This window comes from Ambystoma mexicanum, chromosome 6q (genome assembly GCF_040938575.1).
Source record: "Ambystoma mexicanum isolate Mex_15411 chromosome 6q, UKY_AmexF1_1, whole genome shotgun sequence".
Classification (NCBI taxonomy): Eukaryota; Metazoa; Chordata; class Amphibia; order Caudata; family Ambystomatidae; genus Ambystoma; species Ambystoma mexicanum.
Genome location: NC_090937.1, coordinates 1,632,045,330 through 1,632,067,943, shown reverse-complemented (window position 1 = coordinate 1,632,067,943; position 22,614 = coordinate 1,632,045,330). Strand labels below are relative to the sequence as shown.

At 50.0% G+C, this 22,614-nt stretch overlaps 8 non-coding genes across 8 annotated transcripts; all 8 read right to left on the bottom strand.

The window, feature by feature from the left end:
* Positions 1-1,442: 1,442 nt before the first annotated feature.
* Positions 1,443-1,524, bottom strand: TRNAG-UCC (transfer RNA glycine (anticodon UCC)). The gene has a single exon. It is a non-coding gene; the product is annotated as a tRNA-Gly (tRNA).
* Positions 1,525-4,368: 2,844 nt separating this feature from the next.
* On the bottom strand, positions 4,369-4,440 carry TRNAM-CAU (transfer RNA methionine (anticodon CAU)). The gene has a single exon. It is a non-coding gene; the product is annotated as a tRNA-Met (tRNA).
* A 782-nt stretch (positions 4,441-5,222) lies between these two features.
* TRNAG-UCC (transfer RNA glycine (anticodon UCC)) lies at positions 5,223-5,294 on the bottom strand. Its single transcript has one exon. It is a non-coding gene; the product is annotated as a tRNA-Gly (tRNA).
* A 2,439-nt stretch (positions 5,295-7,733) lies between these two features.
* Positions 7,734-7,805, bottom strand: TRNAG-UCC (transfer RNA glycine (anticodon UCC)). The gene has a single exon. It is a non-coding gene; the product is annotated as a tRNA-Gly (tRNA).
* Positions 7,806-15,679: 7,874 nt separating this feature from the next.
* TRNAM-CAU (transfer RNA methionine (anticodon CAU)) lies at positions 15,680-15,751 on the bottom strand. Its single transcript has one exon. It is a non-coding gene; the product is annotated as a tRNA-Met (tRNA).
* Positions 15,752-16,936: 1,185 nt separating this feature from the next.
* Positions 16,937-17,008, bottom strand: TRNAM-CAU (transfer RNA methionine (anticodon CAU)). Its single transcript has one exon. It is a non-coding gene; the product is annotated as a tRNA-Met (tRNA).
* A 3,295-nt stretch (positions 17,009-20,303) lies between these two features.
* On the bottom strand, positions 20,304-20,374 carry TRNAV-UAC (transfer RNA valine (anticodon UAC)). Its single transcript has one exon. It is a non-coding gene; the product is annotated as a tRNA-Val (tRNA).
* Positions 20,375-21,559: 1,185 nt separating this feature from the next.
* TRNAG-UCC (transfer RNA glycine (anticodon UCC)) lies at positions 21,560-21,631 on the bottom strand. Its single transcript has one exon. It is a non-coding gene; the product is annotated as a tRNA-Gly (tRNA).
* Between the last annotated feature and the right edge of the window lie 983 nt (positions 21,632-22,614).

Below are 22,614 nucleotides of genomic sequence, written 5' to 3'. Positions count from 1 at the left end.
TTTGTCGGGGAGGGGCCAGGAGCCCTGCTCGCTTCAATCCCCTCACCGATAGACAGTTGCAGAAACTAGGATGCAAGAACCTTTCCTGGATGGGGTTTTGATTTTCGCGAAAAGTGTGTCAGCTTTGCTTTCAGCATGAGTCTGATTTCCCAAAAATGCATTTTGAACAATTTAAAGATTTGATCTGCGTTGGCCGGGAATCAAACCCGGGTCAACTGCTTGGAAGGCAGCTATGCTCACCACTATACCACCAACACCTGCCTGTCTGGGCTATGTGATGGAGCGCCCCTTAGAAATAAGAATAAGTCATTGGCTGGGAATGAAAAAAGCTTGCGTTTGACGCAGAAGCAGTTCGCATCATGAGGTCTTGCCGGTCAGCCCAACATTTCCTCGGGACCCCTTAAAAAAGGAGCTTGGTTTTAAGTTTGGTTTGATTGAACAGTACATTTTGTTGGCTGGGCTGGGACCCTCTCCTATTTAGCGCAAGAGTGGAACGAGGCAGCAAGTTCAAGGAATGACATTGCATCCAGGCACTTACAGCTCTTTGTGCCCTAATGCCATGACACAAAAACATAATTTGAAAAAACTTAGCAGAGGATGGTTTCGATCCATCGACCTCTGGGTTATGGGCCCAGCACGCTTCCGCTGTGCCACTCTGCTGGTTGGAGAACAAGAGCTTTTCTGGGCTTTTACAGCCTACAAACCGACAACCCTAGACCCAGTTTCGAGTGAAGCGGGCAGTAGGCCTTACAAAGCCAAACAACCTGCAACCACGCACTCCCATCCCATGGCCTTTTGCAGACAGGCCTCATTTCTCTAGCTCACACCCTAACTGCCAACACCCCTTCCCCTTCTCTCTCTGTCTCTCTCTCTCTGTCTCTCTCTCTCATTCTCTCTCTCTCGCAAGTAGATACTTTACTTCCCAGGTGCAACAAAACAAGCCTTCTCGAGCTGGCAGATATGGGAAGGAAGGAAGGAAGGGCCAGTTTGGAAACTCAACTCAATTACCATAAATCCCCTGCTAAGGGTTATGGGGGGGAGGAAAGAAGGAACTTTGCTTCAGGGAAAGGGCTGCTGCTGCTTCAGCATGTGAGGAGCGCAGCCACACGTTTCACCTTCCTCAGTATGTTGGTTTACAGGATGAGAGAGATCCTGAAACCTCACTCTAATAGGCTGAGGTGCTGTGCTCGGTGGCCTGCTGGGACCTTTGCCCGTCAGGGCAAGGCGAATAGGCCTTTGTCAGGCCTTCGTCAGGGCTTTGTCGGGGAGGGGCCAGGAGCTCTGCTCGCTTCAATCCCCTCACCGATAGACAGTTGCAGAAACTAGGATGCAAGAACCTTTCCTGGATGGGGTTTTGATTTTCGCGAAAAGTGTGTCAGCTTTGCTTTCAGCATGAGTCTGATTTCCAAAAAATGCATTTTGAACAATTTAAAGATTTGATCTGCGTTGGCCGGGAATCGAACCCGGGTCAACCCGGGTCAACTGCTTGGAAGGCAGCTATGCTCACCACTATACCACCAACGCCTGCCTGTCTGAGCTCTCTGATGGAGCGCCCCTTAGAAATAAGAATAAGTCATTGGCTGGGAATGAAAAAAGCTTGCGTTTGACGCAGAAGCAGTTCGCATCATGAGGTCTTGCCGGTCAGCCCAACATTTCCCCGGGACCCCTTAAAAAAGGAGCTTGGTTTTAAGTTTGGTTTGATTGAACAGTACATTTTGTTGGCTGGGCTGGGACCCTCTCCTATTTAGCGCAAGAGTGGAACGAGGCAGCAAGTTCAAGGAATGACATTGCATCCAGGCACTTACAGCTCTTTGTGCCCTAATGCCATGACACAAAAACATAATTTGAAAAAACTTAGCAGAGGATGGTTTCGATCCATCGACCTCTGGGTTATGGGCCCAGCATGCTTCCGCTGCGCCACTCTGCTGGTTGGAGAACAAGAGCTTTTCTGGGCTTTTACAGCCTACAAACCGACAACCCTAGACCCAGTTTCGAGTGAAGCGGGCAGTAGGCCTTACAAAGCCAAACAACCTGCAACCATGCACTCCCATCCCATGGCCTTTTGCAGACAGGCCTCATTTCTCTAGCTCACACCCTAACTGCCAACACCCCTTCCCCTTCTCTCACTGTCTCTCTCTCTGTCTCTCTCTCTCATTCTCTCTCTCTCGCAAATAGATACTTTACTTCCCAGGTGCAACAAAACAAGCCTTCTCGAGCTGGCAGATATGGGAAGGAAGGAAGGAAGGGCCAGTTTGGAAACTCAACTCAATTACCATAAATCCCCTGCTAAGGGTTATGGGAGGGAGGAATGAAGGAACTTTGCTTCAGGGAAAGGGCTGCTGCTGCTTCAGCATGTGAGGAGCGCAGCCACACGTTTCACCTTCCTCAGTATGTTGGTTTACAGGATGAGAGAGATCCTGAAACCTCACTCTAATAGGCTGAGGTGCTGTGCTCGGTGGCCTTGCGGGACCTTTGCCCGTCAGGGCAAGGCGAATAGGCCTTTGTCAGGCCTTCGTCAGGGCTTTGTCGGGGAGGGGCCAGGAGCCCTGCTCGCTTCAATCCCCTCACCGATAGACAGTTGCAGAAACTAGGATGCAAGAACCTTTCCTGGATGGGGTTTTGATTTTCACGAAAAGTGTGTCAGCTTTGCTTTCAGCATGAGTCTGATTTCCAAAAAATGCATTTTGAACAATTTAAAGATTTGATCTGCGTTGGCCGGGAATCGAACCCGGGTCAACTGCTTGGAAGGCAGCTATGCTCACCACTATACCACCAAAGCCTGCCTGTCTGGGCTATCTGATGGAGCGCCCCTTAGAAATAAGAATAAGTCATTGGCTGGGAATGAAAAAAGCTTGCGTTTGACGCAGAAGCAGTTCGCATCATGAGGTCTTGCCGGTCAGCCCAACATTTCCCCGGGACCCCTTAAAAAAGGAGCTTGGTTTTAAGTTTGGTTTGATTGAACAGTACATTTTGTTGGCTGGGCTGGGACCCTCTCCTATTTAGCGCAAGAGTGGAACGAGGCAGCAAGTTCAAGGAATGACATTGAAATCCAGGCACTTACAGCTCTTTGTGCCCTAATGCCATGACACAAAAACATAATTTGAAAAAACTTAGCAGAGGATGGTTTCGATCCATCGACCTCTGGGTTATGGGCCCAGCATGCTTCTGCTGCGCCACTCTGCTGGTTGGAGAACAAGAGCTTTTCTGGGCTTTTACAGCCTACAAACCGACAACCCTAGACCCAGTTTCGAGTGAAGCGGGCAGTAGGCCTTACAAAGCCAAACAACCTGCAACCACGCACTCCCATCCCATGGCCTTTTGCAGACAGGCCTCATTTCTCTAGCTCACACCGTAACTGCCAACACCCCTTCCCCTTCTCTCTCTGTCTCTCTCTCTCTGTCTCTCTCTCTCATTCTCTCTCTCTCGCAAATAGATACTTTACTTCCCAGGTGCAACAAAACAAGCATTCTCGAGCTGGCAGATATGGGAAGGAAGGAAGGAAGGGCCAGTTTGGAAACTCAACTCAATTACCATAAATCCCCTGCTAAGGGTTATGGGAGGGAGGAATGAAGGAACTTTGCTTCAGGGAAAGGGCTGCTGCTGCTTCAGCATGTGAGGAGCGCAGCCACACGTTTCACCTTCCTCAGTATGTTGGTTTACAGGATGAGAGAGATCCTGAAACCTCACTCTAATAGGCTGAGGTGCTGTGCTCGGTGGCCTGCTGGGACCTTTGCCCGTCAGGGCAAGGCGAATAGGCCTTTGTCAGGCCTTCGTCAGGGCTTTGTCGGGGAGGGGCCAGGAGCCCTGCTCGCTTCAATCCCCTCACCGATAGACAGTTGCAGAAACTAGGATGCAAGAACCTTTCCTGGATGGGGTTTTGATTTTCGCGAAAAGTGTGTCAGCTTTGCTTTCAGCATGAGTCTGATTTCCCAAAAATGCATTTTGAACAATTTAAAGATTTGATCTGCGTTGGCCGGGAATGGAACCCGGGTCAACTGCTTGGAAGGCAGCTATGCTCACCACTATACCACCAACACCTGCCTGTCTGGGCTATGTGATGGAGCGCCCCTTAGAAATAAGAATAAGTCATTGGCTGGGAATGAAAAAAGCTTGCGTTTGACGCAGAAGCAGTTCGCATCATGAGGTCTTGCCGGTCAGCCCAACATTTCCCCGGGACCCCTTAAAAAAGGAGCTTGGTTTTAAGTTTGGTTTGATTGAACAGTACATTTTGTTGGCTGGGCTGGGACCCTCTCCTATTTAGCGCAAGAGTGGAACGAGGCAGCAAGTTCAAGGAATGACATTGCATCCAGGCACTTACAGCTCTTTGTGCCCTAATGCCATGACACAAAAACATAATTTGAAAAAACTTAGCAGAGGATGGTTTCGATCCATCGACCTCTGGGTTATGGGCCCAGCACGCTTCCGCTGCGCCACTCTGCTGGTTGGAGAACAAGAGCTTTTCTGGGCTTTTACAGCCTACAAACCGACAACCCTAGACCCAGTTTCGAGTGAAGCGGGCAGTAGGCCTTACAAAGCCAAACAACCTGCAACCACGCACTCCCATCCCATGGCCTTTTGCAGACAGGCCTCATTTCTCTAGCTCACACCCTAACTGCCAACACCCCTTCCCCTTCTCTCTCTGTCTCTCTCTCTCTGTCTCTCTCTCTCATTCTCTCTCTCTCGCAAGTAGATACTTTACTTCCCAGGTGCAACAAAACAAGCCTTCTCGAGCTGGCAGATATTGGAAGGAAGGAAGGAAGGGCCAGTTTGGAAACTCAACTCAATTACCATAAATCCCCTGCTAAGGGTTATGGGGGGGAGGAAAGAAGGAACTTTGCTTCAGGGAAAGGGCTGCTGCTGCTTCAGCATGTGAGGAGCGCAGCCACACGTTTCACCTTCCTCAGTATGTTGGTTTACAGGATGAGAGAGATCCTGAAACCTCACTCTAATAGGCTGAGGTGCTGTGCTCGGTGGCCTGCTGGGACCTTTGCCCGTCAGGGCAAGGCGAATAGGCCTTTGTCAGGCCTTCGTCAGGGCTTTGTCGGGGAGGGGCCAGGAGCTCTGCTCGCTTCAATCCCCTCACCGATAGACAGTTGCAGAAACTAGGATGCAAGAACCTTTCCTGGATGGGGTTTTGATTTTCGCGAAAAGTGTGTCAGCTTTGCTTTCAGCATGAGTCTGATTTCCAAAAAATGCATTTTGAACAATTTAAAGATTTGATCTGCGTTGGCCGGGAATCGAACCCGGGTCAACTGCTTGGAAGGCAGCTATGCTCACCACTATACCACCAACGCCTGCCTGTCTGAGCTCACTGATGGAGCGCCCCTTAGAAATAAGAATAAGTCATTGGCTGGGAATGAAAAAAGCTTGCGTTTGACGCAGAAGCAGTTCGCATCATGAGGTCTTGCCGGTCAGCCCAACATTTCCCCGGGACCCCTTAAAAAAGGAGCTTGGTTTTAAGTTTGGTTTGATTGAACAGTACATTTTGTTGGCTGGGCTGGGACCCTCTCCTATTTAGCGCAAGAGTGGAACGAGGCAGCAAGTTCAAGGAATGACATTGCATCCAGGCACTTACAGCTCTTTGTGCCCTAATGCCATGACACAAAAACATAATTTGAAAAAACTTAGCAGAGGATGGTTTCGATCCATCGACCTCTGGGTTATGGGCCCAGCACGCTTCCGCTGTGCCACTCTGCTGGTTGGAGAACGAGAGCTTTTCGGGGCTTTTACAGCCTACAAACCGACAACCCTAGACCCAGTTTCGAGTGAAGCGGGCAGTAGGCCTTACAAAGCCAAACAACCTACAACCACGCACTCCCATCCCATGGCCTTTTGCAGACAGGCCTCATTTCTCTAGCTCACACCCTAACTGCCAACACCCCTTCCCCTTCTCTCACTGTCTCTCTCTCTGTCTCTCTCTCTCATTCTCTCTCTCTCGCAAATAGATACTTTACTTCCCAGGTGCAACAAAACAAGCCTTCTCGAGCTGGCAGATATGGGAAGGAAGGAAGGAAGGGCCAGTTTGGAAACTCAACTCAATTACCATAAATCCCCTGCTAAGGGTTATGGGAGGGAGGAATGAAGGAACTTTGCTTCAGGGAAAGGGCTGCTGCTGCTTCAGCATGTGAGGAGCGCAGCCACACGTTTCACCTTCCTCAGTATGTTGGTTTACAGGATGAGAGAGATCCTGAAACCTCACTCTAATAGGCTGAGGTGCTGTGCTCGGTGGCCTGCTGGGACCTTTGCCCGTCAGGGCAAGGCGAATAGGCCTTTGTCAGGCCTTCGTCAGGGCTTTGTCGGGGAGGGGCCAGGAGCCCTGCTCGCTTCAATCCCCTCACCGATAGACAGTTGCAGAAACTAGGATGCAAGAACCTTTCCTGGATGGGGTTTTGATTTTCACGAAAAGTGTGTCAGCTTTGCTTTCAGCATGAGTCTGATTTCCAAAAAATGCATTTTGAACAATTTAAAGATTTGATCTGCGTTGGCCGGGAAGCGAACCCGGGTCACTGCTTGGAAGGCAGCTATGCTCACCACTATACCACCAACGCCTGCCTGTCTGGGCTATCTGATGGAGCGCCCCTTAGAAATAAGAATAAGTCATTGGCTGGGAATGAAAAAAGCTTGCGTTTGACGCAGAAGCAGTTCGCATCATGAGGTCTTGCCGGTCAGCCCAACATTTCCCTGGGACCCCTTAAAAAAGGAGCTTGGTTTTAAGTTTGGTTTGATTGAACAGTACATTTTGTTGGCTGGGCTGGGACCCTCTCTTATTTAGCGCAAGAGTGGAACGAGGCAGCAAGTTCAAGGAATGACATTGCATCCAGGCACTTACAGCTCTTTGTGCCCTAATGCCATGACACAAAAACATAATTTGAAAAAACTTAGCAGAGGATGGTTTCGATCCATCGACCTCTGGGTTATGGGTCCAGCACGCTTCCGCTGCGCCACTCTGCTGGTTGGAGAACAAGAGCTTTTCTGGGCTTTTACAGCCTACAAACCGACAACCCTAGACCCAGTTTCGAGTGAAGCGGGCAGTAGGCCTTACAAAGCCAAACAACATGCAACCACGCACTCCCATCCCATGGCCTTTTGCAGACAGGCCTCATTTCTCTAGCTCACACCCTAACTGCCAACACCCCTTCCCCTTCTCTCTCTGTCTCTCTCTCTCTGTCTCTCTCTCTCATTCTCTCTCTCTCGCAAATAAATACTTTACTTCCCAGGTGCAACAAAACAAGCCTTCTCGAGCTGGCAGATATGGGAAGGAAGGAAGGAAGGGCCAGTTTGGAAACTCAACTCAATTACCATAAATCCCCTGCTAAGGGTTATGGGAGGGAGGAATGAAGGAACTTTGCTTCAGGGAAAGGGCTGCTGCTGCTTCAGCATGTGAGGAGCGCAGCCACACGTTTCACCTTCCTCAGTATGTTGGTTTACAGGATGAGAGAGATCCTGAAACCTCACTCTAATAGGCTGAGGTGCTGTGCTCGGTGGCCCGCTGGGACCTTTGCCCGTCAGGGCAAGGCGAATAGGCCTTTGTCAGGCCTTCGTCAGGGCTTTGTCGGGGAGGGGCCAGGAGCCCTGCTCGCTTCAATCCCCTCACCGATAGACAGTTGCAGAAACTAGGATGCAAGAACCTTTCCTGGATGGGGTTTTGATTTTCGCGAAAAGTGTGTCAGCTTTGCTTTCAGCATGAGTCTGATTTCCAAAAAATGCATTTTGAACAATTTAAAGATTTGATCTGCGTTGGCCGGGAATCGAACCCGGGTCAACTGCTTGGAAGGCAGCTATGCTCACCACTATACCACCAACGCCTGCCTGTCTGGACTATCTGATGGAGCGCCCCTTAGAAATAAGAATAAGTCATTGGCTGGGAATGAAAAAAGCTTGCGTTTGACGCAGAAGCAGTTCGCATCATGAGGTCTTGCCGGTCAGCCCAACATTTCCCCGGGACCCCTTAAAAAAGGAGCTTGGTTTTAAGTTTGGTTTGATTGAACAGTACATTTTGTTGGCTGGGCTGGGACCCTCTCCTATTTAGCGCAAGAGTGGAACGAGGCAGCAAGTTCAAGGAATGACATTGCATCCAGGCACTTACAGCTCTTTGTGCCCTAATGCCATGACACAAAAACATAATTTGAAAAAACTTAGCAGAGGATGGTTTCGATCCATCGACCTCTGGGTTATGGGCCCAGCACGCTTCCGCTGTGCCACTCTGCTGGCTGGAGAACGAGAGCTTTTCGGGGCTTTTACAGCCTACAAACCGACAACCCTAGACCCAGTTTCGAGTGAAGCGGGCAGTATCCCTTACAAAGCCAAACAACCTGCAACCACGCACTCCCATCCCATGGCCTTTTGCAGACAGGTCTCATTTCTCTAGCTCACACCCTAACTGCCAACACCCCTTCCCCTTCTCTCACTGTCTCTCTCTCTCTGTCTCTCTCTCTCATTCTCTCTCTCTCGCAAATAGATACTTTACTTCCCGGTGCAACAAAACAAGCCTTCTCGAGCTGGCAGATATGGGAAGGAAGGAAGGAAGGAAGGGCCAGTTTGGAAACTCAACTCAATTACCATAAATCCCCTGCTAAGGGTTATGGGAGGGAGGAATGAAGGAACTTTGCTTCAGGGAAAGGGCTGCTGCTGCTTCAGCATGTGAGGAGCGCAGCCACACGTTTCACCTTCCTCAGTATGTTGGTTTACAGGATGAGAGAGATCCTGAAACCTCACTCTAATAGGCTGAGGTGCTGTGCTCGGTGGCTTGCTGGGACCTTTGCCCGTCAGGGCAAGGCGAATAGGCCTTTGTCAGGCCTTCGTCAGGGCTTTGTCGGGGAGGGGCCAGGAGCCCTGCTCGCTTCAATCCCCTCACCGATAGACAGTTGCAGAAACTAGGATGCAAGAACCTTTCCTGGATGGGGTTTTGATTTTCACGAAAAGTGTGTCAGCTTTGCTTTCAGCATGAGTCTGATTTCCAAAAAATGCATTTTGAACAATTTAAAGATTTGATCTGCGTTGGCCGGTAATCGAACCCGGGTCAACTGCTTGGAAGGCAGCTATGCTCACCACTATACCACCAACGCCTGCCTGTCTGGGCTATCTGATGGAGCGCCCCTTAGAAATAAGAATAAGTCATTGGCTGGGAATGAAAAAAGCTTGCGTTTGACGCAGAAGCAGTTCGCATCATGAGGTCTTGCCGGTCAGCCCAACATTTCCCCGGGACCCCTTAAAAAAGGAGCTTGGTTTTAAGTTTGGTTTGATTGAACAGTACATTTTGTTGGCTGGGCTGGGACCCTCTCCTATTTAGCGCAAGAGTGGAACGAGGCAGCAAGTTCAAGGAATGACATTGCATCCAGGCACTTACAGCTCTTTGTGCCCTAATGCCATGACACAAAAACATAATTTGAAAAAACTTAGCAGAGGATGGTTTCGATCCATCGACCTCTGGGTTATGGGCCCAGCACGCTTCCGCTGTGCCACTCTGCTGGCTGGAGAACGAGAGCTTTTCGGGGCTTTTACAGCCTACAAACCGACAACCCTAGACCCAGTTTCGAGTGAAGCAGGCAGTATCCCTTACAAAGCCAAACAACCTGCAACCACGCACTCCCATCCCATGGCCTTTTGCAGACAGGCCTCATTTCTCTAGCTCACACCCTAACTGCCAACACCCCTTCCCCTTCTCTCTCTGTCTCTCTCTCTCTGTCTCTCTCTCTCATTCTCTCTCTCTCGCAAATAGATACTTTACTTCCCAGGTGCAACAAAACAAGCCTTCTCGAGCTGGCAGATATGGGAAGGAAGGAAGGAAGGGCCAGTTTGGAAACTCAACTCAATTACCATAAATCCCCTGCTAAGGGTTATGGGAGGGAGGAATGAAGGAACTTTGCTTCAGGGAAAGGGCTGCTGCTGCTTCAGCATGTGAGGAGCGCAGCCACACGTTTCACCTTCCTCAGTATGTTGGTTTACAGGATGAGAGAGATCCTGAAACCTCACTCTAATAGGCTGAGGTGCTGTGCTCGGTGGCCTGCTGGGACCTTTGCCCGTCAGGGCAAGGCGAATAGGCCTTCGTCAGGGCTTTGTCGGGGAGGGGCCAGGAGCCCTGCTCGCTTCAATCCCCTCACCGATAGACAGTTGCGGAAACTAGGATGCAAGAACCTTTCCTGGATGGGGTTTTGATTTTCGCGAAAAGTGTGTCAGCTTTGCTTTCAGCATGAGTCTGATTTCCCAAAAATGCATTTTGAACAATTTAAAGATTTGATCTGCGTTGGCCGGGAATCGAACCGGGGTCAACTGCTTGGAAGGCAGCTATGCTCACCACTATACCACCAACGCCTGCCTGTCTGGGCTATGTGATGGAGCGCCCCTTAGAAATAAGAATAAGTCTTTGGCTGGGAATGAAAAAAGCTTGCGTTTGACGCAGAAGCAGTTCGCATCATGAGGTCTTGCCGGTCAGCCCAACATTTCCCCGGGACCCCTTAAAAAAGGAGCTTGGTTTTAAGTTTGGTTTGATTGAACAGTACATTTTGTTGGCTGGGCTGGGACCCTCTCCTATTTAGTGCAAGAGTGGAACGAGGCAGCAAGTTCAAGGAATGACATTGCATCCAGGCACTTACAGCTCTTTGTGCCCTAATGCCATGACACAAAAACATAATTTGAAAAAACTTAGCAGAGGATGGTTTCGATCCATCGACCTCTGGGTTATGGGCCCATCCATCGACCTCTGGGTTATGGGCCCAGCACGCTTCCGCTGCGCCACTCTGCTGGTTGGAGAACAAGAGCTTTTCTGGGCTTTTACAGCCTACAAACCGACAACCCTAGACCCAGTTTCGAGTGAAGCGGGCAGTAGGCCTTACAAAGCCAAACAACCTGCAACCATGCACTCCCATCCCATTGCCTTTTGCAGACAGGCCTCATTTCTCTAGCTCACACCCTAACTGCCAACACCCCTTCCCCTTCTCTCTCTGTCTCTCTCTCTCTGTCTCTCTCTCTCATTCTCTCTCTCTCGCAAGTAGATACTTTACTTCCCAGGTGCAACAAAACAAGCCTTCTCGAGCTGGCAGATATGGGAAGGAAGGAAGGAAGGGCCAGTTTGGAAACTCAACTCAATTACCATAAATCCCCTGCTAAGGGTTATGGGGGGGAGGAATGAAGGAACTTTGCTTCAGGGAAAGGGCTGCTGCTGCTTCAGCATGTGAGGAGCGCAGCCACACGTTTCACCTTCCTCAGTATGTTGGTTTACAGGATGAGAGAGATCCTGAAACCTCACTCTAATAGGCTGAGGTGCTGTGCTCGGTGGCCTGCTGGGACCTTTGCCCGTCAGGGCAAGGCGAATAGGCCTTTGTCAGGCCTTCGTCAGGGCTTTGTCGGGGAGGGGCCAGGAGCCCTGCTCGCTTCAATCCCCTCACCGATAGACAGTTGCAGAAACTAGGATGCAAGAACATTTCCTGGATGAGGTTTTGATTTTCGCGAAAAGTGTGTCAGCTTTGCTTTCAGCATGAGTCTGATTTCCCAAAAATGCATTTTGAACAATTTAAAGATTTGATCTGCGTTGGCCGGGAATCGAACCCGGGTCAACTGCTTGGAAGGCAGCTATGCTCACCATTATACCACCAACGCCTGCCTGTCTGGGCTATCTGATGGAGCGCCCCTTAGAAATAAGAATAAGTCATTGGCTGGGAATGAAAAAAGCTTGCGTTTGACGCAGAAGCAGTTCGCATCATGAGGTCTTGCCGGTCAGCCCAACATTTCCCCGGGACCCCTTAAAAAAGGAGCTTGGTTTTAAGTTTGGTTTGATTGAACAGTACATTTTGTTGGCTGGGCTGGGACCCTCTCCTATTTAGCGCAAGAGTGGAACGAGGCAGCAAGTTCAAGGAATGATATTGCATCCAGGCACTTACAGCTCTTTGTGCCCTAATGCCATGACACAAAAACATAATTTGAAAAAACTTAGCAGAGGATGGTTTCGATCCATCGACCTCTGGGTTATGGGCCCAGCACGCTTCCGCAGCGCCACTCTGCTGGTTGGAGAACAAGAGCTTTTCTGAGCTTTTACAGCCTACAAATTGACAACCCTAGACCCAGTTTCGAGTGAAGCGGGCAGTAGGCCTTACAAAGCCAAACAACCTGCAACCACGCACTCCCATCCCATGGCCTTTTGCAGACAGGCCTCATTTCTCTAGCTCACACCCTAACTGCCAACACCCCTTCCCCTTCTCTCTCTGTCTCTCTCTCTCTGTCTCTCTCTCTCATTCTCTCTCTCTCGCAAGTAGATACTTTACTTCCCAGGTGCAACAAAACAAGCCTTCTCGAGCTGGCAGATATGGGAAGGAAGGAAGGAAGGGCCAGTTTGGAAACTCAACTCAATTACCATAAATCCCCTGCTAAGGGTTATGGGGGGGAGGAATGAAGGAACTTTGCTTCAGGGAAAGGGCTGCTGCTGCTTCAGCATGTGAGGAGTGCAGCCACACGTTTCACCTTCCTCAGTATGTTGGTTTACAGGATGAGAGAGATCCTGAAACCTCACTCTAATAGGCTGAGGTGCTGTGCTCGGTGGCCTGCTGGGACCTTTGCCCGTCAGGGCAAGGCGAATAGGCCTTTGTCAGGCCTTCGTCAGGGCTTTGTCGGGGAGGGGCCAGGAGCCCTGCTCGCTTCAATCCCCTCACCGATAGACAGTTGCAGAAACTAGGTTGCAAGAACCTTTCCTGGATGGGGTTTTGATTTTCGCGAAAAGTGTGTCAGCTTTGCTTTCAGCATGAGTCTGATTTCCAAAAAATGCATTTTGAACAATTTAAAGATTTGATCTGCTTTGGGCGGGAATCGAACCCGGGTCAACTGCTTGGAAGGCAGCTATGCTCACCACTATACCACCAACGCCTGCCTGTCTGAGCTCTCTGATGGAGCGCCCCTTAGAAATAAGAATAAGTCATTGGCTGGGAATGAAAAAAGCTTGCGTTTGACGCAGAAGCAGTTCGCATCATGAGGTCTTGCCGGTCAGCCCAACATTTCCCCGGGACCCCTTAAAAAAGGAGCTTGGTTTTAAGTTTGGTTTGATTGAACAGTACATTTTGTTGGCTGGGCTGGGACCCTCTCCTATTTAGCGCAAGAGTGGAACGAGGCAGCAAGTTCAAGGAATGACATTGCATCCAGGCACTTACAGCTCTTTGTGCCCTAATGCCATGACACAAAAACATAATTTGAAAAAACTTAGCAGAGGATGGTTTCGATCCATCGACCTCTGGGTTATGGGCCCAGCACGCTTCCGCTGTGCCACTCTGCTGGTTGGAGAACGAGAGCTTTTCGGGGCTTTTACAGCCTACAAACCGACAACCCTAGACACAGTTTCGAGTGAAGCGGGCAGTAGGCCTTACAAAGCCAAACAACCTGCAACCACGCACTCCCATCCCATGGCCTTTTGCAGACAGGCCTCATTTCTCTAGCTCACACCCTAACTGCCAACACCCCTTCCCCTTCTCTCACTGTCTCTCTCTCTCTGTCTCTCTCTCTCATTCTCTCTCTCTCGCAAATAGATACTTTACTTCCCGGTGCAACAAAACAAGCCTTCTCGAGCTGGCAGATATGGGAAGGAAGGAAGGAAGGGCCAGTTTGGAAACTCAACTCAATTACCATAAATCCCCTGCTAAGGGTTATGGGAGGGAGGAATGAAGGAACTTTGCTTCAGGGAAAGGGCTGCTGCTGCTTCAGCATGTGAGGAGCGCAGCCACACGTTTCACCTTCCTCAGTATGTTGGTTTACAGGATGAGAGAGATCCTGAAACCTCACTCTAATAGGCTGAGGTGCTGTGCTCGGTGGCTTGCTGGGACCTTTGCCCGTCAGGGCAAGGCGAATAGGCCTTTGTCAGGCCTTCGTCAGGGCTTTGTCGGGGAGGGGCCAGGAGCCCTGCTCGCTTCAATCCCCTCACCGATAGACAGTTGCAGAAACTAGGATGCAAGAACCTTTCCTGGATGGGGTTTTGATTTTCACGAAAAGTGTGTCAGCTTTGCTTTCAGCATGAGTCTGATTTCCAAAAAATGCATTTTGAACAATTTAAAGATTTGATCTGCGTTGGCCGGTAATCGAACCCGGGTCAACTGCTTGGAAGGCAGCTATGCTCACCACTATACCACCAACGCCTGCCTGTCTGGGCTATCTGATGGAGCGCCCCTTAGAAATAAGAATAAGTCATTGGCTGGGAATGAAAAAAGCTTGCGTTTGACGCAGAAGCAGTTCGCATCATGAGGTCTTGCCGGTCAGCCCAACATTTCCCCGGGACCCCTTAAAAAAGGAGCTTGGTTTTAAGTTTGGTTTGATTGAACAGTACATTTTGTTGGCTGGGCTGGGACCCTCTCCTATTTAGCGCAAGAGTGGAACGAGGCAGCAAGTTCAAGGAATGACATTGCATCCAGGCACTTACAGCTCTTTGTGCCCTAATGCCATGACACAAAAACATAATTTGAAAAAACTTAGCAGAGGATGGTTTCGATCCATCGACCTCTGGGTTATGGGCCCAGCATGCTTCCGCTGCGCCACTCTGCTGGTTGGAGAACAAGAGCTTTTCTGGGCTTTTACAGCCTACAAACCGACAACCCTAGACCCAGTTTCGAGTGAAGCGGGCAGTATCCCTTACAAAGCCAAACAACCTGCAACCACGCACTCCCATCCCATGGCCTTTTGCAGACAGGCCTCATTTCTCTAGCTCACACCCTAACTGCCAACACCCCTTCCCCTTCTCTCTCTGTCTCTCTCTCTCTGTCTCTCTCTCTCATTCTCTCTCTCTCGCAAATAGATGCTTTACTTCCCAGGTGCAACAAAACAAGCCTTCTCGAGCTGGCAGATATGGGAAGGAAGGAAGGAAGGGCCAGTTTGGAAACTCAACTCAATTACCATAAATCCCCTGCTAAGGGTTATGGGAGGGAGGAATGAAGGAACTTTGATTCAGGGAAAGGGCTGCTGCTGCTCCAGCATGTGAGGAGCGCAGCCACACGTTTCACCTTCCTCAGTATGTTGGTTTACAGGATGAGAGAGATCCTGAAACCTCACTCTAATAGGCTGAGGTGCTGTGCTCGGTGGCCTGCTGGGACCTTTGCCCGTCAGGGCAAGGCGAATAGGCCTTCGTCAGGGCTTTGTCGGGGAGGGGCCAGGAGCCCTGCTCGCTTCAATCCCCTCACCGATAGACAGTTGCGGAAACTAGGATGCAAGAACCTTTCCTGGATGGGGTTTTGATTTTCGCGAAAAGTGTGTCAGCTTTGCTTTCAGCATGAGTCTGATTTCCCAAAAATGCATTTTGAACAATTTAAAGATTTGATCTGCGGGGAATCGAACCCGGGTCAACTGCTTGGAAGGCAGCTATGCTCACCACTATACCACCAACGCCTGCCTGTCTGGGCTATGTGATGGAGCACCCCTTAGAAATAAGAATAAGTCTTTGGCTGGGAATGAAAAAAGCTTGCGTTTGACGCAGAAGCAGTTCGCATCATGAGGTCTTGCCGGTCAGCCCAACATTTCCCCGGGACCCCTTAAAAAAGGAGCTTGGTTTTAAGTTTGGTTTGATTGAACAGTACATTTTGTTGGCTGGGCTGGGACCCTCTCCTATTTAGTGCAAGAGTGGAACGAGGCAGCAAGTTCAAGGAATGACATTGCATCCAGGCACTTACAGCTCTTTGTGCCCTAATGCCATGACACAAAAACATAATTTGAAAAAACTTAGCAGAGGATGGTTTCGATCCATCGACCTCTGGGTTATGGGCCCAGCACGCTTCCGCTGCGCCACTCTGCTGGTTGGAGAACAAGAGCTTTTCTGGGCTTTTACAGCCTACAAACCGACAACCCTAGACCCAGTTTCGAGTGAAGCGGGCAGTAGGCCTTACAAAGCCAAACAACCTGCAACCATGCACTCCCATCCCATGGCCTTTTGCAGACAGGCCTCATTTCTCTAGCTCACACCCTAACTGCCAACACCCCTTCCCCTTCTCTCTCTGTCTCTCTCTCTCTGTCTCTCTCTCTCATTCTCTCTCTCTCGCAAATAGATACTTTACTTCCCAGGTGCAACAAAACAAGCCTTCTCGAGCTGGCAGATATGGGAAGGAAGGAAGGAAGGGCCAGTTTGGAAACTCAACTCAATTACCATAAATCCCCTGCTAAGGGTTATGGGAGGGAGGAATGAAGGAACTTTGCTTCAGGGAAAGGGCAGCTGCTGCTTCAGCATGTGAGGAGCGCAGCCACACGTTTCACCTTCCTCAGTATGTTGGTTTACAGGATGAGAGAGATCCTGAAACCTCACTCTAATAGGCTGAGGTGCTGTGCTCGGTGGCCTGCTGGGACCTTTGCCCGTCAGGGCAAGGCGAATAGGCCTTTGTCAGGCCTTCGTCAGGGCTTTGTCGGGGAGGGGCCAGGAGCCCTGCTCGCTTCAATCCCCTCACCGATAGACAGTTGCAGAAACTAGGATGCAAGAACCTTTCCTGGATGGGGTTTTGATTTTCGCGAAAAGTGTGTCAGCTTTGCTTTCAGCATGAGTCTGATTTCCCAAAAATGCATTTTGAACAATTTAAAGATTTGATCTGCGTTGGCCCGGAATCGAACCCGGGTCAACTGCTTGGAAGGCAGCTATGCTCACCACTATACCACCAACACCTGCCTGTCTGGGCTATGTGATGGAGCGCCCCTTAGAAATAAGAATAAGTCATTGGCTGGGAATGAAAAAAGCTTGCGTTTGACGCAGAAGCAGTTCGCATCATGAGGTCTTGCCGGTCAGCCCAACATTTCCCCGGGACCCCTTAAAAAAGGAGCTTGGTTTTAAGTTTGGTTTGATTGAACAGTACATTTTGTTGGCTGGGCTGGGACCCTCTCCTATTTAGCGCAAGAGTGGAACGAGGCAGCAAGTTCAAGGAATGACATTGCATCCAGGCACTTACAGCTCTTTGTGCCCTAATGCCATGACACAAAAACATAATTTGAAAAAACTTAGCAGAGGATGGTTTCGATCCATCGACCTCTGGGTTATGGGCCCAGCACGCTTCCGCTGCGCCACTCTGCTGGTTGGAGAACAAGAGCTTTTCTGGGCTTTTACAGCCTACAAACCGACAACCCTAGACCCAGTTTCGAGTGAAGCGGGCAGTAGGCCTTACAAAGCCAAACAACCTGCAACCACGCACTCCCATCCCATGGCCTTTTGCAGACAGGCCTCATTTCTCTAGCTCACACCCTAACTGCCAACACCCCTTCCCCTTCTCTCTCTGTCTCTCTCTCTCTGTCTCTCTCTCTCATTCTCTCTCTCTCGCAAGTAGATACTTTACTTCCCAGGTGCAACAAAACAAGCCTTCTCGAGCTGGCAGATATGGGAAGGAAGGAAGGAAGGGCCAGTTTGGAAACTCAACTCAATTACCATAAATCCCCTGCTAAGGGTTATGGGGGGGAGGAAAGAAGGAACTTTGCTTCAGGGAAAGGGCTGCTGCTGCTTCAGCATGTGAGGAGCGCAGCCACACGTTTCACCTTCCTCAGTATGTTGGTTTACAGGATGAGAGAGATCCTGAAACCTCACTCTAATAGGCTGAGGTGCTGTGCTCGGTGGCCTGCTGGGACCTTTGCCCGTCAGGGCAAGGCGAATAGGCCTTTGTCAGGCCTTCGTCAGGGCTTTGTCGGGGAGGGGCCAGGAGCTCTGCTCGCTTCAATCCCCTCACCGATAGACAGTTGCAGAAACTAGGATGCAAGAACCTTTCCTGGATGGGGTTTTGATTTTCGCGAAAAGTGTGTCAGCTTTGCTTTCAGCATGAGTCTGATTTCCAAAAAATGCATTTTGAACAATTTAAAGATTTGATCTGCGTTGGCCGGGAATCCAACCGGGGTCAACTGCTTGGAAGGCAGCTATGCTCACCACTATACCACCAACGCCTGCCTGTCTGAGCTCTCTGATGGAGCGCCCCTTAGAAATAAGAATAAGTCATTGGCTGGGAATGAAAAAAGCTTGCGTTTGACGCAGAAGCAGTTCGCATCATGAGGTCTTGCCGGTCAGCCCAACATTTCCCCGGGACCCCTTAAAAAAGGAGCTTGGTTTTAAGTTTGGTTTGATTGAACAGTACATTTTGTTGGCTGGGCTGGGACCCTCTCCTATTTAGCGCAAGAGTGGAACGAGGCAGCAAGTTCAAGGAATGACATTGCATCCAGGCACTAACAGCTCTTTGTGCCCTAATGCCATGACACAAAAACATAATTTGAAAAAACTTAGCAGAGGATGGTTTCGATCCATCGACCTCTGGGTTATGGGCCCAGCACGCTTCCGCTGTGCCACTCTGCTGGTTGGAGAACGAGAGCTTTTCGGGGCTTTTACAGCCTACAAACCGACAACCCTAGACCCAGTTTCGAGTGAAGCGGGCAGTAGGCCTTACAAAGCCAAACAACCTGCAACCACGCACTCCCATCCCATGGCCTTTTGCAGACAGGCCTCATTTCTCTAGCTCACACCCTAACTGCCAACACCCCTTCCCCTTCTCTCACTGTCTCTCTCTCTGTCTCTCTCTCTCATTCTCTCTCTCTCGCAAATAGATACTTTACTTCCCAGGTGCAACAAAACAAGCCTTCTCGAGCTGGCAGATATGGGAAGGAAGGAAGGAAGGGCCAGTTTGGAAACTCAACTCAATTACCATAAATCCCCTGCTAAGGGTTATGGGAGGGAGGAATGAAGGAACTTTGCTTCAGGGAAAGGGCTGCTGCTGCTTCAGCATGTGAGGAGCGCAGCCACACGTTTCACCTTCCTCAGTATGTTGGTTTACAGGATGAGAGAGATCCTGAAACCTCACTCTAATAGGCTGAGGTGCTGTGCTCGGTGGCCTGCTGGGACCTTTGCCCGTCAGGGCAAGGCGAATAGGCCTTTGTCAGGCCTTCGTCAGGGCTTTGTCGGGGAGGGGCCAGGAGCCCTGCTCGCTTCAATCCCCTCACCGATAGACAGTTGCAGAAACTAGGATGCAAGAACCTTTCCTGGATGGGGTTTTGATTTTCACGAAAAGTGTGTCAGCTTTGCTTTCAGCATGAGTCTGATTTCCAAAAAATGCATTTTGAACAATTTAAAGATTTGATCTGCGTTGGCCGGGAATCGAACCCGGGTCAACTGCTTGGAAGGCAGCTATGCTCACCACTATACCACCAAAGCCTGCCTGTCTGGGCTATCTGATGGAGCGCCCCTTAGAAATAAGAATAAGTCATTGGCTGGGAATGAAAAAAGCTTGCGTTTGACGCAGAAGCAGTTCGCATCATGAGGTCTTGCCGGTCAGCCCAACATTTCCCCGGGACCCCTTAAAAAAGGAGCTTGGTTTTAAGTTTGGTTTGATTGAACAGTACATTTTGTTGGCTGGGCTGGGACCCTCTCCTATTTAGCGCAAGAGTGGAACGAGGCAGCAAGTTCAAGGAATGACATTGAAATCCAGGCACTTACAGCTCTTTGTGCCCTAATGCCATGACACAAAAACATAATTTGAAAAAACGTAGCAGAGGATGGTTTCGATCCATCGACCTCTGGGTTATGGGCCCAGCATGCTTCCGCTGCGCCACTCTGCTGGTTGGAGAACAAGAGCTTTTCTGGGCTTTTACAGCCTACAAACCGACAACCCTAGACCCAGTTTCAAGTGAAGCGGGCAGTAGGCCTTACAAAGCCAAACAACCTGCAACCACGCACTCCCATCCCATGGCCTTTTGCAGACAGGCCTCATTTCTCTAGCTCACACCGTAACTGCCAACACCCCTTCCCCTTCTCTCTCTGTCTCTCTCTCTCTGTCTCTCTCTCTCATTCTCTCTCTCTCGCAAATAGATACTTTACTTCCCAGGTGCAACAAAACAAGCATTCTCGAGCTGGCAGATATGGGAAGGAAGGAAGGAAGGGCCAGTTTGGAAACTCAACTCAATTACCATAAATCCCCTGCTAAGGGTTATGGGAGGGAGGAATGAAGGAACTTTGCTTCAGGGAAAGGGCTGCTGCTGCTTCAGCATGTGAGGAGCGCAGCCACACGTTTCACCTTCCTCAGTATGTTGGTTTACAGGATGAGAGAGATCCTGAAACCTCACTCTAATAGGCTGAGGTGCTGTGCTCGGTGGCCTGCTGGGACCTTTGCCCGTCAGGGCAAGGCGAATAGGCCTTTGTCAGGCCTTCGTCAGGGCTTTGTCGGGGAGGGGCCAGGAGCCCTGCTCGCTTCAATCCCCTCACCGATAGACAGTTGCAGAAACTAGGATGCAAGAACCTTTCCTGGATGGGGTTTTGATTTTCACGAAAAGTGTGTCAGCTTTGCTTTCAGCATGAGTCTGATTTCCAAAAAATGCATTTTGAACAATTTAAAGATTTGATCTGCGTTGGCCGGGAAGCGAACCCGGGTCACTGCTTGTAAGGCAGCTATGCTCACCACTATACCACCAACGCCTGCCTGTCTGGGCTCTCTGATGGAGCGCCCCTTAGAAATAAGAATAAGTCATTGGCTGGGAATGAAAAAAGCTTGCGTTTGACGCAGAAGCAGTTCGCATCATGAGGTCTTGCCGGTCAGCCCAACATTTCCCTGGGACCCCTTAAAAAAGGAGCTTGGTTTTAAGTTTGGTTTGATTGAACAGTACATTTTGTTGGCTGGGCTGGGACCCTCTCCTATTTAGCGCAAGAGTGGAACGAGGCAGCAAGTTCAAGGAATGACATTGCATCCAGGCACTTACAGCTCTTTGTGCCCTAATGCCATGACACAAAAACATAATTTGAAAAAACTTAACAGAGGATGGTTTCGATCCATCGACCTCTGGGTTATGGGTCCAGCACACTTCCGCTGCGCCACTCTGCTGGTTGGAGAACAAGAGCTTTTCTGGGCTTTTACAGCCTACAAACCGACAACCCTAGACCCAGTTTCGAGTGAAGCGGGCAGTAGGCCTTACAAAGCCAAACAACATGCAACCACGCACTCCCATCCCATGGCCTTTTGCAGACAGGCCTCATTTCTCTAGCTCACACCCTAACTGCCAACACCCCTTCCCCTTCTCTCTCTGTCTCTCTCTCTCTGTCTCTCTCTCTCATTCTCTCTCTCTCGCAAATAGATACTTTACTTCCCAGGTGCAACAAAACAAGCCTTCTCGAGCTGGCAGATATGGGAAGGAAGGAAGGAAGGGCCAGTTTGGAAACTCAACTCAATTACCATAAATCCCCTGCTAAGGGTTATGGGAGGGAGGAATGAAGGAACTTTGCTTCAGGGAAAGGGCTGCTGCTGCTTCAGCATGTGAGGAGCGCAGCCACACGTTTCACCTTCCTCAGTATGTTGGTTTACAGGATGAGAGAGATCCTGAAACCTCACTCTAATAGGCTGAGGTGCTGTGCTCGGTGGCCCGCTGGGACCTTTGCCCGTCAGGGCAAGGCGAATAGGCCTTTGTCAGGCCTTCGTCAGGGCTTTGTCGGGGAGGGGCCAGGAGCCCTGCTCGCTTCAATCCCCTCACCGATAGACAGTTGCAGAAACTAGGATGCAAGAACCTTTCCTGGATGGGGTTTTGATTTTCGCGAAAAGTGTGTCAGCTTTGCTTTCAGCATGAGTCTGATTTCCAAAAAATGCATTTTGAACAATTTAAAGATTTGATCTGCGTTGGCCGGGAATCGAACCCGGGTCAACTGCTTGGAAGGCAGCTATGCTCACCACTATACCACCAACGCCTGCCTGTCTGGACTATCTGATGGAGCGCCCCTTAGAAATAAGAATAAGTCATTGGCTGGGAATGAAAAAAGCTTGCGTTTGACGCAGAAGCAGTTCGCATCATGAGGTCTGGCCGGTCAGCCCAACATTTCCCCGGGACCCCTTAAAAAAGGAGCTTGGTTTTAAGTTTGGTTTGATTGAACAGTACATTTTGTTGGCTGGGCTGGGACCCTCTCCTATTTAGCGCAAGAGTGGAACGAGGCAGCAAGTTCAAGGAATGACATTGCATCCAGGCACTTACAGCTCTTTGTGCCCTAATGCCATGACACAAAAACATAATTTGAAAAAACTTAGCAGAGGATGGTTTCGATCCATCGACCTCTGGGTTATGAGCCCAGCACGCTTCTGCTGTGCCACTCTGCTGGCTGGAGAACGAGAGCTTTTCGGGGCTTTTACAGCCTACAAACCGACAACCCTAGACCCAGTTTCGAGTGAAGCGGGCAGTATCCCTTACAAAGCCAAACAACCTGCAACCACGCACTCCCATCCCATGGCCTTTTGCAGACAGGCCTCATTTCTCTAGCTCACACCCTAACTGCCAACACCCCTTCCCCTTCTCTCTCTGTCTCTCTCTCTCTGTCTCTCTCTCTCATTCTCTCTCTCTCGCAAATAGATACTTTACTTCCCAGGTGCAACAAAACAAGCCTTCTCGAGCTGGCAGATATGGGAAGGAAGGAAGGAAGGGCCAGTTTGGAAACTCAACTCAATTACCATAAATCCCCTGCTAAGGGTTATGGGAGGGAGGAATGAAGGAACTTTGCTTCAGGGAAAGGGCTGCTGCTGCTTCAGCATGTGAGGAGCGCAGCCACACGTTTCACCTTCCTCAGTATGTTGGTTTACAGGATGAGAGAGATCCTGAAACCTCACTCTAATAGGCTGAGGTGCTGTGCTCGGTGGCCTGCTGGGACCTTTGCCCGTCAGGGCAAGGCGAATAGGCCTTCGT